Source organism: Pteropus medius, unplaced genomic scaffold, assembly GCF_902729225.1.
Source record: "Pteropus medius unplaced genomic scaffold, Ma_sr-lr_union100, whole genome shotgun sequence".
In the NCBI taxonomy this organism is placed as follows: domain Eukaryota; kingdom Metazoa; phylum Chordata; class Mammalia; order Chiroptera; family Pteropodidae; genus Pteropus; species Pteropus medius.
In genome coordinates, this window is record NW_024350924.1 from 265,471 (window position 1) to 281,219 (window position 15,749).

At 35.6% G+C, this 15,749-nt stretch overlaps 1 pseudogene; it reads right to left on the reverse strand.

Annotated features, from left to right (window-relative positions):
* Window positions 1-2,630: 2,630 nt before the first annotated feature.
* Window positions 2,631-2,749, reverse strand: LOC120585264 (uncharacterized; annotated as a pseudogene).
* Between the last annotated feature and the right edge of the window lie 13,000 nt (window positions 2,750-15,749).

The following is a 15,749-nucleotide window of genomic DNA, read 5'->3' on the forward strand; positions in this document are numbered from 1 at the left end:
CTATCACTTCTGCCTCCTAAATACATATCTAATCTGTCCATGTCTCAGGATCTCTGCATCATGACAAACCTTCTCTCTTTTCTCTCCAAACTCTAGCCTCTCTGGGCTTCTTCATTTCTATGCACTAGTCAAACACTGTAATAACTCCATGGGGGTACTTTGGGGATAGCTAAATCAAACTGATTCAATGAAGTCTCACAGTTTGAAGTAAAATCAGTTAAATATATTTCTCCTAGATGGAGAAACACATGCAGAGAAAAATGCACAAGTTTATTTAAAAATTTTTATCCTACCAATTTATAGCCGTATCAAAGAGAATATCCAAGGGACTGATTAATTTAAATTTTTTTAGGGATATAGCTATTTAAAATTTTCAAATACAATATATATGAGTACTGTCTCACAAACGTAGTTCAAAATGTTCAGCATGAACATCTCTTTAGAATATTCTAGTTTATTGTGAAGATAAATCCACAGAGCTTTTTTATAAAATGAGACAAGCCTATTGTCATGCTTATTAATTATTACAGCTCTGTCCACATTAAAAAATATATATGTATATATACAGCTTTTTAAAAAATAACATGTATTTGCAATGGTTTCCCTGAAGTATCAATGTTGTCAGGAGTCTTAATGTATTAAGGATTTTTTTTTTTTTTGCCTCTTATAAAACAAAACAAAATAAATAACTTCTCTGTTAGACTTTAACAAATGTATTAGACTTTAACTTTGTTCATAGATCTGACTCAGGCTGCCAAATATAAAAAATATTCAAATTACAAAGGGTCTGATAGAGCCCAAGAATGAGCTCACGTTCCTCTTGCCTTTTCCTGCACCCCATTGCAGCAAGGATCACATTAAACTCTAAGCCATCTACCAGAGTCTGCTCTTACCCTGTGGATGCCCTCTGCTTGACATCTTTCCAATGTATGACCTTTGCTCTCATTGATAACTCCCTGACGACTCCCTAATAACTCCTGCTGATAACTCAAATTTAGCTCCGAAGTACATATTTCTCTTCTGATTTCCAGAGCTACATATCTAACTATCGGACCTCTCTTTTAATGCTTTAACACCACTTCAAACATTTCTACCTTTACCACCTCTCACAAAGAGACCAGCCTTTATTACTGTGAGACTTCAGCGAATGGTACCACCATTTGTTCTGTGTCCTCTTAGATTCTATATTTGTTTATTTGGTGTCCATTCATCACAGGACCGATTGTATTAACTATATTTTCTTTTCTGTATTTTTGATGCTGCAGCCTTTGGGTGTCTTGTAGGCGGGCGAGATACTGCTGATTTCTAAATATAATCACAATGTTTTTATGCACATCAGCCATGTGCAAACCAACCAATCCTGAGTCACCCCAGCTACCTTCTTATCTAACTCTCACACACCAAGCCAGTATTTCTCCTGTCTGAAATCATCCGAGGGCCGCATACCAGGAAACCGGAAAGCATTCCCATAGCCCAAAGCCTGCTGGAAATATTCGGAGTGATCAGTCCTAAATCATTTACTCGGCCCAGCCTTACCCTTCTGTGGAAATTAAAAAAAAAAAAAAAAAAGATGTAGCTAGGCTTTCTCCTCACTTCTGCTTCCTCCATGACCAAAATTTGGTACCATCCCATGCAGCTCTACATGGCACAGCGAGCCCCTTCCTCTGGGGAAATGTAAGTAATAAAAATCTTCCGTCAATAGCATGAGCTTCTCTTTGTCATCACTCTGTCACCTTTGTAAATTAAAATCCTGTGAGACAAATAAGACACCGTTTACCAAAGTATCCAATATAGAAACTCGAGCATTTTTTATGTTCTTTTTGTAGTCCTGGCTTCCACTTCTCCTTGCCCACTGTGACTACTTTAACTCAGGCCACTATAATCATCAAAAGAATTTAACAAAGCAAGTCGTTGACATGTTTGCCATTGTCTCTTTCTAATCCATTCTTCAAACTGAAGGCAATGTGATACCTTTAAAACCAAAAAGCTTACAATAAGTTAAAATCTTTAAATACCTCGCGCTGTCCCTAAGGTAAAGTCCAAACCCCTAAGCAGAGCCAGCGAGAACCTCTGTTACCTGGAGTTTTCACTTCTCTAGCTTCACCTCTGGTCAGGCCTGTATTTTTACCCCCATGGACATCCTGGAAATCATGCAATGTTCCAGAAACCTTGTATTTAGTTTCACTTTCGAGCCTTTTACATACGCTTGTCCTGTGCCTGGAATTATCTCCCTCTGTTCACCTAGTTGATTGTATATATCCTTGAGACCTTAAAAGGCTTTTCTGACTCCTTACGATGTTGATTAGTCTTCTAATTTCTCATAACTACTTCTATCATAGCACCGGGGGCTACCCAACAGTGCTTGGCACATTCTTGACGTTCCAAAATGTTCCAGAAAATTAATGAATTTAATTTTCACGTCTTGAAATTGAATAATCTTATATGTAAACAACACTCTTCTACAGAAATGCATTTTGTTCCTCTTTTTAAAAAATGCTGTCATATATCTAAGAATATATCACCTTATTTTTATTATTATTATTTTTATTTTTTAGGCGAGGCAACCCTTGGTTGACCTCACAGATTGCAAGGACCTTGTCAGCTTACAATCTCTTATTTTTTATTTCTTATGCCTACAGCACCTGGTCTTCCTAGGTGGTCTCCCATCCAACTACTAACCAAGACCGACCCCGCTTAGCTTCTGAGATCAGACGGGATTGGGCTTGTTCAGGGTGGCATGGCCGTAGACTTATTTTTATTTGCTTTATTACATGTGGGTAGAGTTGGAGTGGTTGTGGCAAATAATGGTAATTGTTTTCCCTTTACCATTTCCTAATAGCCGATATAACCTAGTGCAAATTGCATTTTCCAAGGATTCTTTCTGCTTGAGGGACCTATTAATAATTGACAGCATTGTTAAGAATTTTAAAAATTATCTGTGAAAAGATTCGTTAGTAACTTAGTTCTGATTAAGTATAACAAGTGTTACATTTGTTTACATACTAACAGTTGCCTTTTAATTGAACTGCCATACTTGCTAATTTTCGATTTCTACTTATTCCTCCTATTTTCTAATTTTTGAGAGAGAAGTCTCAGAGTGTGTTTAATTAATCCGAGGCTAATTTACAATGAATTTGCAGACGGTTGATTTTTTTAGCATAAGTTAATTTTCTTCATTCTAATTCATTTCTAAAACAAAGAATCAATAAGCATTTTAAATGCCATTTTCAAAAGTTTAAATTTCCATGAAAAATGGAGATTTGTTTTTGCTTGTAATACATAGATTGTTTATGATGAGAATCAATATGAAAATTAGGAACTTTCCCTGCTTACGATGCGATGCTTGAAGTATATGAATGTCTGCATTCATTTCAAAAATATTTAATTCATTTCAAGCTCTGAGACAGGCAATGGGGATGCTATTTTTTATATTCCAAAAGTTCACAATTTTGTGTGGAGATAGATGTGTAAAAGAAAACTTTAAATGCAGTGTACTAACGGTATCGCAGCAATAAGTACAAAAACTTTCCTAACGCAAGGAAAGGACTACTTAATGGATGGTTTTTAATGGATTAAATAATGGTCATTATCCCTTATTTATGGAATATGTTTTCCTGCTCATTGCAGATTCTGAGATAAGGAGGTTTTCTAAACGCTGCCGTCAGTGGTCAGCGCCTCCTCTTCCCCGCGGCCTCCTCGGCTTGTTCTTGTTGAGCACGAGCCTGAGAAATCATGTTCCTTTCTCCGAGAAGTCAGTGGACTTTACTGCAATGAATAAAAACAAAACTGTCAACTCTAATACTATCTTAAATATAGTAAAACATATAGAAAACACAAGGTACAAAAAATTTTTAAAAGAAATTTATGAACAGTCTCTCATTTTTTAAGACTGTCACAGCCTCAATAGCAAAAACAAAGCAATTAATCATATTAAAATGTAATGTGAACAGTTTCATTTTAAATAGTGCATTCTCCCAACTGGTTTTTACTCTACTGGTAGCATTTACTAAAGTTCTTGCATATCAGCCTTCCTTTAAGCATAGGCTTTAGAAGCAATATTCTTTAAAGGTCTCATTATTTAGGGTTTTCCAAGGTAGAGAATGCTGCTGAATACTTTAATTCATATATAAACATAGTGCACCTATTTGTTCAATAGATCAGTTACTTGTTTATCAGTTTTCTGTTTACTGATATGAAATATCAGGACCCAGAGGAGTTGATGAATAGAGGATGTGAGGACACAGAGCTTCGCTTAAGTGCTTTAACTAACCTTGCAATGTTTAGATATGAAATCAACAAAAACAGTAAGTCCTTGGCAATTTTTAAAATGTATATGATAATAGAATATTTCTAGAACATTGCTTTTCCTCTATTCAACTACAGTACTATTTTTTCTGTAACAAAAAATATAAGTGTCATTTAGCTATAGAAATTGATGGCTGATAAACAATCGCATAATAGTAAGGGAATTTGAAGTCTTTAAGTATGTTTGAATGAAAATAAAAAGAATGGATAAGTTATACTGTAGTATAAGTTATAGAACTAACTATATTGTTATTATATCTGATATAATAACAATATATCAGATATAATAACAATATGGTATCACCAATAACTATAGCACTTCTTTGAAATTTTATCTTATTTCAATTTTTAAACTCAATCAAAATGGTTTGTTTGAAATATATTAATATATCTTTTATTTTTTTATCCACATGTAATCGTGATTTTTTAAATGATTCCTTTTAGTTTGCCAAATTTAGTAAAATTTCTTTCACTTTTATATTAAACAAACATAATAGGAAGATGCTTTCTCATGATAACTAAACTGATAAATTAGATCAGACAGTGTGTGTGTGTGTGTGTGTGTGTGTGTGTGAACTTGTACCTTTCACTCTTTTTTTAATGGCCTACAGGGGTAGCATGAAGTGAATTATCTCTAAAGATGCAGACAAGAGCTATTTGATAAATTTTTACTTACTAGATTGCCTCAGAGGAAGACATCCATAAAATTCCATGATGTCAGAATTCTTTGTGGTAAGACGATAACTCTTTTTTTCTGAGTAAAGACATAAATGCCTGTGGAACATTTTCTGGAATGATTTAAATAATTATTTTATTCCTGTTATGGGTTGAATTATATCCCCCTACCTCAAATTCATATCCTAACTCCCAGTACCTCAGCCTCTGGCCTTATTTGGAAATAGGGTCTTTTTTCTTTTTAATTTATTTTTTATAGTGACATTGGTTAATGAAATCCATTAAGTTTCATCTGTACACTTTAACAGCAAGGCATATGTCTATATGTTCACTGTGTGTTCACCTTCCATAGCTAGATTTCTTTCTATCACCACATATTTGACTCCTTTTACCCCATCTGCCTCCCCCCTGCCCTCCCTCTGGTAACCACTAGTCTATAGTCCATGACTATGGGACTCTGTTTGTTTGTCCTGTTCATTTGTTGCTTTTAGGTTTATATCCCACATATAAGTGATATCATGTGATTTTCAACTTTTTATGTCCAGCTTATTTTGCTTAGCATGATTATCTTGAGGTCCTCCATATTGTCGCAAATGGTATATTTCATTTCTTCTTATGGCTGAGTTATATTCCATTGTATGTATGTACCACAGCTTCTTTAGCTAGTCATCTATCATAGGGCACTTCGGTGGCTTCCATGTCCTGGCCACTGTGAATAATGCTGCTATGAACATCAGTGTGCAAATATCTTTTCAGATATGGGTTTTCAAGTCTTTGGAGTAAATACCCAGTAGAGGGATTGCTGAATCATATGGTAGATCAATTCTTAGTTTTTTGAGGAACCTCCAATACTGTTTTCCATAGTGGCTGTACCAATTTGCAGTCCCAACAGCAGTGTATGAGGGTTCCTTTTCCTCCGCATCCTCTCCAACGTTTGTTATTTCACGTCCTGTTGATTATAGCTATTCTAGCAGGTATGAGATGGTATCTCATTGTGGTTTTGATTTGCATTTCCCTAATAGCTAGCAATGTTGAGCATCTTTTCATATATTTGTTGGCCATTTGTATGTCCTCTAGGAAGAAGTGTCTGTTCAGGTCCTCTGCCCATTTTTTGATTGGATCATTTATTTTTTGTTGTTATTGAGACGTTTGAGTTCTTTGTATATTTTGGATATTAGGCTCTTATCAGAGGCATTGCTTGCAAATATATTTTCCCATTCGGATGGTTGTCTCTTTACCTTGTCGATGATTTCTTTTGCTGAGTAGAAGCTTTTTTAGTTTGATGTAGTCTCATTCATTTATTTTTGCTTTTACTTTCCCTGCCTTTGAGGTCAAGTTCATAAAATCCTCGTTAAGTCCAAGGTCCTTGAGTTTAGTTTCTATGTTTTCTTCTATGCATTTCATTGTTTCAGCTTTGATATTCAGGTCTTTAATCCATTTCGAGTTAATTTTGATGTGTGGTGATAGGCAGCAGTCTAGTTTCATTCTTTTGTAGGTGACTTTTCAGTTGTCCCAGCACTATTTTTTGAAGAGGCTTTCCTTTCTCCACTGTATGTTTTTTGGCTTTTTTTGTCGAAAATTAGGAAATAAGGTCTTAAAGTTGAAATGAAGCCGTTTAGGGTGCACCCTAATCCAGTCTGACTGGCACCTTTATGGAGAGGGGATAGTTGGGTATATGCACAGGTGCGGGGTGTTTGCCCGGTGAAGAGACACAAGGAGAAGGCATTCGTCTACGGACCAGAGAGAGGCCTGGGAAAGATCTTCCCCCGCAGCCCTCAGAAAGAAGTAAACCTGTGGACACCGCGGTTTCAGACTTCTAGCCTCCAGAAATGTGAGATGATAGATTTCTGTGCCATTTTCTTATGGCAGCTCTAGCAAACAAATACGATCCCTAAAATACATATATATTTAAAAACCCTGAAAGTGTCATTATTGTTTTGGGGTTGTGGTGATGCACAAAATCACCCTTCTGTGTCCTTTCAGGACTTTAGGCCCCAAATGTCAGCAGATAGAAAATTCCTCTGGGAAAACTTGAAAGTACCAGTATTTTATTTTAACATCTCCTGAAATAGATCACTTCAAAAAATGTAAATCAGGACCATAATTTCCAAAGTTTAATTTCTAAATAAATTATCATGTTTCTTAAAGAAACCAAGCACTGGAAGAGTGGAATCACATGCCGGCTTTCTCTCGGTTCTCAAAAGGATCATTTCAGAAGGCATATGGTGAGTTAGCTTGACCCGTGGTTTTCAGCTACTTATTTCACAATTTATGGAGAAAACGAGGCTATTTTAGTAGCAGAAGTTACTGGAAAGCTGTTGGCATAACCTTTTTTGCAGCATGATGCATGGCAGACTGAATTAAGAAATCTCATTTTAATCAGGTATTAGACCCAATAAAATGAAACCTATGATATATAATATTTAATGTTCAGATCAAATAATGAAGTATACATTGATAATTTTGTATTGTATACTGTACAGTAAGACATATTGTTTTTATCAATGCTTAAGTCAGCGCAAAAATCCATCCCATTTTTTCTGGTTTGATACACAGTAAGCCTATTTTACATTTGGTACTACCTGGGAAATGCCAGTAGAAATGAAAAAAGAGGAAAGATTTAGTTGCGTATTTAATAGTTGAAGGTGATTTTTAGTCAAATGTTGCATCTGTGTTGATATTTTCTCTAGTTGACCTTTTGGGGCTGTCTGTGGGAGAGGAGAGACAGCCGTATTTGAAACCACCGGCTCCCATGCACCTGCTTCTTATCCGTGGCAAGTGACAAATCTATTAGTTATTCTCCAAATTAAAGAGGCAGTGACCCAGACTAAACTGGGATCACGTTCGAAGTGTGGGATTCGGTGAAACTAGTACTTTTGTGTTTTTTTATGAAACTATAAGACCATGCTTAAAATCATTTATATTTTATACATTAGTTCAAAGATATTAAATTTATTACAATACTTATAACCTATTAAACTTTTAAAATTGTACATTGATTTCTGAATATTGCATTTAAATGATTTAGGAACATGAGAGTAGTCATGTCACAGACAAAGCATAACGAAAGTGCAGGTACGGTTTAGTCTTTTATGTACTTATCATAAATTCAGCTACAAATATTCTTTGCATGAAATTCTCTAACGCTTTTCAGTATGTTGGAATATAAATGTATTTCTCAATGTCATTTTCTTGGAGATGTCTGGTACCATCTGAAATAATGATTTTAGAGACATATCATTTATTTTTGTTGAACATTTATCATTTAAGTTTTTTTTTTTCCCTTAACCTTCCTCCAAGGGAACTCTTTAATATCTCTCTTATATTCTGAATCCTATTTCTTCCTCTTTGTTCGCCCCTAGATTTTGAAAGAGGATCTCCAAAATAAGCTTTCTAAGAAAGGATTTATGCAAGTAAAATTTTTGAGTACCCGTATTTAGAATACCTATTCTACCCTAATTTATTTGAATTAATGATGTGTCTGTATATGGATTGATTCTAAGTTGAAAATCACTTCTGCTCATTTTTTAAGTCATTGTTTCATTGTCGACCTTTTAGTGTTGCTATTGAAAAACCCAACAAAATACTTATTCCTTATTATTTCACATGTTTTTTTCCACTTTTATATTTTAGCATTTCATATGCCCCAAATTCTGAAAATTCTTGATGATAAGACTTGGTGTAGGTTTTTTTTTTTTCAATTCTCTTTTATGTTTAATCCTTTGTTTCACTTCACAACACATTTTGATTTATTTATTAGTTACTTTTTGAGAACAATGTTTTAAAGATTGAAACAATACACATCAAGTGTATCGGTTATGTAAAAAGAGAAAATAGCCACTAAAGTCAACCGAACTAATTTAAAGATAGGTTTGAGATATTCTCTATGAGAGTGATGATGGCACAGTTGAAGAGTGAGTAGGTAGATGGTTTGTTCCAAAAGACATACCTTTTATGTTCTAGCTGAAGAGAGAAATGAAAACAGAGTAAAGTCTGGTAGAAGTTGAGGAAGAGAGATGAGTTTGCACTGAGGAGATAAAGGTTTCAATTAGGTTTTGGGACTGAGGGAGGTGTCTCCATGGGAAAGGCTGAAGAGTTGGCAGGTGCTATTGTTAAGATGACCAAGGACGCGGAAATAATATTGGATGAGAAATGGAAAAAAAACAACAACAAAACCCCCCAACTTCTTAGCTTGGATAAGAAGAGTCAGAGAGATACAGAGGCTTACCTTTAATCTTTAAGGGCTGTCGTGTACAAAGGAATTAGCTTTATCTGTGTTGTTTGAGGGGACAGAGGTAGGGCAAATGGATGTAAGTGGGGGAAGAAGCTTTAAAACCAAAATGGTTATACAGTGGAATATTACTCGGCCATAAGAAGAGATGAAATACTGCCATTTGCGACAACAGGGATGGACCTCGAGATAATCATGCTAAGCGAAATAAGCCAGACTGAAAAAAGTTGAAAATCACATGATATCACTTATATGTGGGACATAAACCTAAAAGCAACAAATGAACAGAATAGAGACTCAGATGCAGGGACAATGGACTAGTGGTTACCAGAAGGTAGGGAGTGGGGGAGGAGGGGAAAGGTAGATGGGGTAATGGGGGTCAAATATAGGGGCATAGGGGTAGGGTGAAGTGGGTAGCTGAAGGAAACTGGACTTTGGGTGGTAATCACACAAGAGAATATATAGATGTCAAACTGTAATGTACACCTGAAAATTATATAATCATGTTAACCAGTGTTACCCCAATAAACTTAATTAAATAATTAAATAAATAAGTAATAAATAAATAAAAATAAAAATAAAACCAAAATGGAGAAAAACTTTTCAACATCAACTACAATGACAGTATAATAGCAACAATAACAGACAGGACTATTTTCAATGGAGGTCTACTTTTAATCATTGTGCTGGGTACTTCACAAATACTTTCAATCTGGAAACTCAGATTTCTCAATTCTATGAGATATACTGCGTTATTTATTTAATGATTTCCTTCTGTTTTTCTCTTCTTCCTTTCTAGAATCTCTAGTATTTGAATGTTAAACTTTAGGCCTAAATCTTTTAATTTTCCCATTTCCTTCTTTTCAATTTTTTTTTTCTTATTTTCCATTCTATATCTGTGTGTTTCTCTACTTTAAGGGAGATTGTTCTCAACTTTATTTTTCAGTTTCATAAATTAATACTTAATATTTTTGCTAACAAAGTTATAAATACAGAAATTGCTTTCTTGTTTTAGTTTTTTCATTAATTTTATCCTGTTTTTAATACTTGTAATATCATCTTTGTTAGGCTATTGATACTGAGGATACATATTTCCATTTTCTCTGTGAATTGTTTATTTTCCTGTGATTTCCATCTTTACAACAGAGGTGTCCCTCAGTGTCTAGTTATTATTAGACGTCACCTCACATTGAAGAAGGAGTCACCGGAAGCTGCATGGCAGCCTGGTATATGCAGGGGATTGGTTTATCAACTCTGGCTTGCCCTGTAAAAGGGAACCACTGACATCAGTATCTTTGTATTGTTATTCTTTGATTGGTCTGAGTCCACAGAGATCAATTTTCAAGCCTCCTGCTGGAGAGTATTAGTCAAATTGCTGAGTGAGGACCAAGAGCAGAAAGAAGCAGAGATTTCAACATTTAGTTAGTACGTTTTTTTCTCAACTTCTCTGTTTTAGTGTGGTAATCCTTCCTACAAGGCACAGGAGGCTCAGGCATCTCTTGTAAAGACAACTGCTGTTCTTCTTCCTTCAAAGAATGCATCTCTAGTCTTCTGCTAGAGTGCACGTGCGTATTTGGGAGAAGGGGCAGTTGTCTTTCTCTCCAGAGGATGGCAGATGATCTGGTTTGGGGAGGGGGTTTGGGGACAGGCAGGTGGTGGAGTATTTTACTAGATTTGTAAACACACTCTCTCCCAATCTCCTCTTTTGATGATTTATTCTGCTGTGAGATTCAGGCTGTTTCTCAGCTTTTTCCACGCTGCTTTAGGATTCAGCTTTCTCTGGCCTACTGAGTCAGTGATGACTTATTTTTGTTGTGCTTTTCAGTTTCCAAAATGTGTCTACTGTTATCTTCTCTCCTATTCTGTTAGGCCTTGTGAGTAGAAATAAATAAAACACTTTGCTGTCATTATAGTGGGATTTCAGAGAGACTGGAATAAAAAGTAGACATTTACTCTACCACTTTTAATCTGACTCTAAGAAAATCTTTATATACAATTTTTCAGTTAGTTTCAGGACAAAAAAATAGGTTCAGCAAATTGATTTGAAAAAAAAATGACAAACCAAGCAATAGTAGATAAGGCTTAAAATTATTTAAAAATGGTAGCTATATAGTGTCCTGTGGCTGTTTTAACAGATCTCACAGTGTGTCTTAAAACATCCAGAATTCCAAAATCAAGGTGTTGGCACGATGTGCTCTCTCCAGAAGCTCAGTGCCCGTCTCTTAGCTGCTGGTGGCTGGTGGCAGTCCTTGGCTTCCCTTAGCTTTCAGCCACGTCACTCCAATAATCTCTGTCTCTGTTGTCACATTGCCTTCTGTTCTGTCTCTGTGTTTTCTCCTTTTCTGTCCTCAATTCTTTTTTCCAAGTGACATTCACAGATTCCAGGCATTAATATGGGTACATATCTTTAGGCAAAGCCACCGTTCAACCCACCACAGTAGCCTTCTGTTGAAAATAATGTGTTTCCCCCACCCCCCAATTTTGGTATTTTTAAAAAATAAAGAACAGAAAATTGGATACATTTAAAAAAATATATTAGCATAAATGATATGCATATACCATATAAAATTTTGTCTAACACTTGTAAATTCCAGTTGTAAAAGATAAATAAGAATGGATGAACAAACCAAGCTACAAAACCAAATCATCTATTTACTAATGCATACCAAAATAAGACTGTTACTAGACCAAGCATTTTAGGGCAGATGATATTGTGAGTGCAGTGTAGCAAAACTTATGATACAAGGTGTGAAACTGACACAATGCTATACTTAATCAGAAATGGTTCACAGAGCACATACTACTAAGACATGATATGTAAAATAAGCAGAATATTATTCCTCTGAAATGTGAAAAATAAGCTCAATTTCTATGCAATTGGTTGATTTAATAATCTCAGTTCCTCTAATACCGTTAAAAAATTATTTGTTTTAATCAGCCACTGTGTAACTTTGCTCTTTATAAAATAGAAAACAATTCGCGATAAACATTAAATGAACATTCTAAATTGTTGTGATCTAGAGAGGACATAAATAAATAATAATAGATTTGAGACTCTAACTTAAAAGAAATATTGTTAGCTTTTATTTTAAAACTTAGCTCTCAACGATCTTCCTTTGATATCAGTGGATTCTATTATGCAATTCATTGGATATCTTATATGAGACTATAATGTTTTTTAAAGTTAGACATATAATAGCATATATGTGACAGATTTGAAATGTTAATATTTCTTCATGACAGTTAAGATTTGCTGATTCAAAAGCAATTACAATCCTAATTAAATTTATTCCCATATTATTCTGAAGTAAAATCCATTTTCTTATAATACTGACATTTATATTGATGTCTAACTGTTGGCTTAATTACCGTTAAGCTGTTCATAAAACATCAGCTCTTTCTAGATAACTCAACTCGTCCAGATTTGTCTGGTTTGTCAGTTCGGCTGGTTAAAGGCTGTGTGCCACCAGTGGATACGATTGCTGAATGGATAATCTAATTCAATCATGAGAATGAAAGTCATCCGACAATCAACATAGATCTTTCCTTTTTTGTAACAACCAAGTCAGCCTTACTTTAATGAAGCATATTGGTTAGGAATTTGTCCTAAAGCTATTAAGAGAAATCCAATAAAATGATAACTTAAATAAATAAAGAGTGACTTTTCTTTTGTATAAAAGAAGTTCAAATGCAGGCAGCCTGGGGACTGAAGCGAGACTCCTTCCGGCTTTCTCTTTTGCAGCACTTGTCTCCTGCTCCCATGGTACCTGACGGAGGTGTAGCTTGCTGGTCGTGTTTCAGGCAGCAGGATGGGACAGGATCAAGTGCAGGGCCCAGGAAACCTCAGAGTCCTTTTCCTGTTAAGGGACTTTCCTGGAAGTGTTACACAGGAACTCCTTTTATATTCTGTTGACTAAAACAGACCACATGACCAACCCATCTTGCAAGGCTGCCTGTGGTAGGCAGAATAATGGTTTCCTAAGGATGTCCATGTCCCAAGAAACTGTAAATGTGTTACTTTATCTGGCAAAAGATTTTTGAAGATGTAAAAAGACCTCGAGATGAAGATATTAAACTGGACTCGAGGTGGGTACCAGTCTCATTACAAGTGCTTAAAAACTGATAGTTCTTCCCAGATGTGTCAGAGGGAGCAATTTGGCAATGGAAGACAGGTCAGAGAGCTGTGACATGAGAAAGACTCAATTTGCAGTTGCTGGCTTTAAAGGTGGAGGACGATGGCTGTGTGCCAGGGAAGGTAGGGACTATCCAGAAGCTGGAAAAGTCAAGGAAATGAGTTTTCTCTAGGCACTCCAGAAAGGAATGCACAGTACCAACACTTTGAGTCCAGCCTGCGGAAACCTATACCAGACTTCTGACCTATGTGACTTTAAGATAATAAATGTGTGCTGTTTTAAGCCACTAAATTCATGGTAATTGTTTTGACAGATAAAAAACTGGAAAATAACTTTTCAAGTGTGGAGGATCAGTTCTCCCAACAAAATTAGATTTCCTTTGGTAAAGAAGAAGTAGACAGTGGGTATTAGACAGGGAGTACTGTAATATTATCAACGTTCCATCAACCTTTCTCCCCTCGATCCACCTTTATTGAAAAACAAAATAATTAGAACAAACTAGTATCTCAACCAGTTTAGGATGTTACTAATCTAGCAGATACAAAGTTCAAACTCTAGATAACAGTCAATAATATTTGATATTCTAAGATTTTTAATATTTATCTCAGTGCTGTGGAGAAAACATCCACATTAAAATTGCTGAGATGGTTATGGTTTCACATTTTTATGATTGGTACTCTCTTTTCCTGGGACCTTTATTGTCTCACTTTCCACATCTTTAAGGTCCCAGCTCAAATATTTTCTTTGCCAAGAAGCCTCCCTTGACCTCTGTGAATGGTGTAATTGCTACGTCCCTCCCATTTCTCTTGCCACAAAGTTATTCTATATTATTCCTATCAAGAAACTAGTACTCATTCCTATCTTAAGTCATCTTTTATCTTGTTCATTGAACCTTTTACTTGCATATTCTCCTATTGCCCCGTAAGGATATGGGTTTTATTAAGTTGGATTCATTAACTGTCTCGTATACTCCTGTACCTCCAGTACTTACAACACTACTTGGCACATAGTATGCCCTGAGTAAGATTTCTTTAATGAGAGCCCCAAATGCTTTGAACACACATAATGAATGAATTTTAATTAATGTGTATGACAGTCATATAGCTGGTATATTAATAAGCAAAACTATAAGGAAAGTATGAGCTAAAAATTCTATACCCACAAACATGGGCTATTTCTTATGGAAAAGGAAGTATGACTCAGAAGGTAGGGGTCAGAAATCCAGGGGACAGAAACAACTACCAAGGAAATCCACTCCCAGGAAGCAAACCTCCACACTAATCACCGTGCATCCCTGACCCAGAGAAAGGGGGCACTGGTGACATGCAAGTGCTATGGAGCCGCGGTTCATCGGTGCCACCCACCCAAAGCCTCCTTTAGAATTCAGTTGTCTAGTCGACTGTTCTTGGAGAAACCTTCTTACTTAGATTACTGAATAATTAACCTATATTGAAAGCTAGACACATTAAAGATGTTGGTGTGAAATTCACCCTCCTAAGGTCAGCCCCTCCCCCAACCATAGTGCTGGCTTTTTCTATATCTTGAGCTTCTATAAAAAGATAATTTTTATAAAGGGAAAAATTATGACTCCTATATAAATGTAAAATGAACACATGATAGATATTCTATTCAGAAAATACACAAATGGAAGAACCAGCAGGGCGTAATAAACTAGTTAAAAAAATAATCCAGTGAATGTTTGCATACACATGCAATTAGGAATGCTGACGTGAATTTAACACATGCAAGACTGACATTTTTCACAAGAGAGGGCTAGAATGAATTGTACGTCCTCTGGACAAAATTTATTTAATTTCTGTGAAAGAATTATGTGCATTACTACCAATTCCCAACAATGTGTCAAATTATATAATACCTCAAAGATCTTGAGAGATGCAAACCTCCATAGAATCAGATAACTTGATAATTTTTTGCAATTTCACACTCTTTCAAATTTTTTTCCTGACCAAAGCTAGAAAAGACATAGAAAAATATGTGTAGAAGTATCTTAGGAAGTTCTTTTAATTCCCAGAAACAAAGGGAGAACAATAAAAAAATCTTAAATGTTGACTCAGTGGAGTACAATTTGGCTTAAGATATAGCAACCTTAGAAGCCTTTTCTCCCATTAAGTACACCAGAACAGAGGGCTGAAGACAGGTTTCTGATACTTCTCCTTGAATCTTGTGTCCTCAATTTCCAGTCAACCATTCACAGTATGCATGATGTTTAGTTGAATCAAAGCTATTTTTATTTTGGATTTTCTATCAAGACTTTATTGTACCATTGGTGCTTGAATGACCATGAGAAGCATAAGAAAAGTGGGGGAGGATCAGATTTATTACCTGCACACCAAAACGCCTGCAACAAGAGAACAAACAAACAAATTATTTCAGGCAATTTTCAA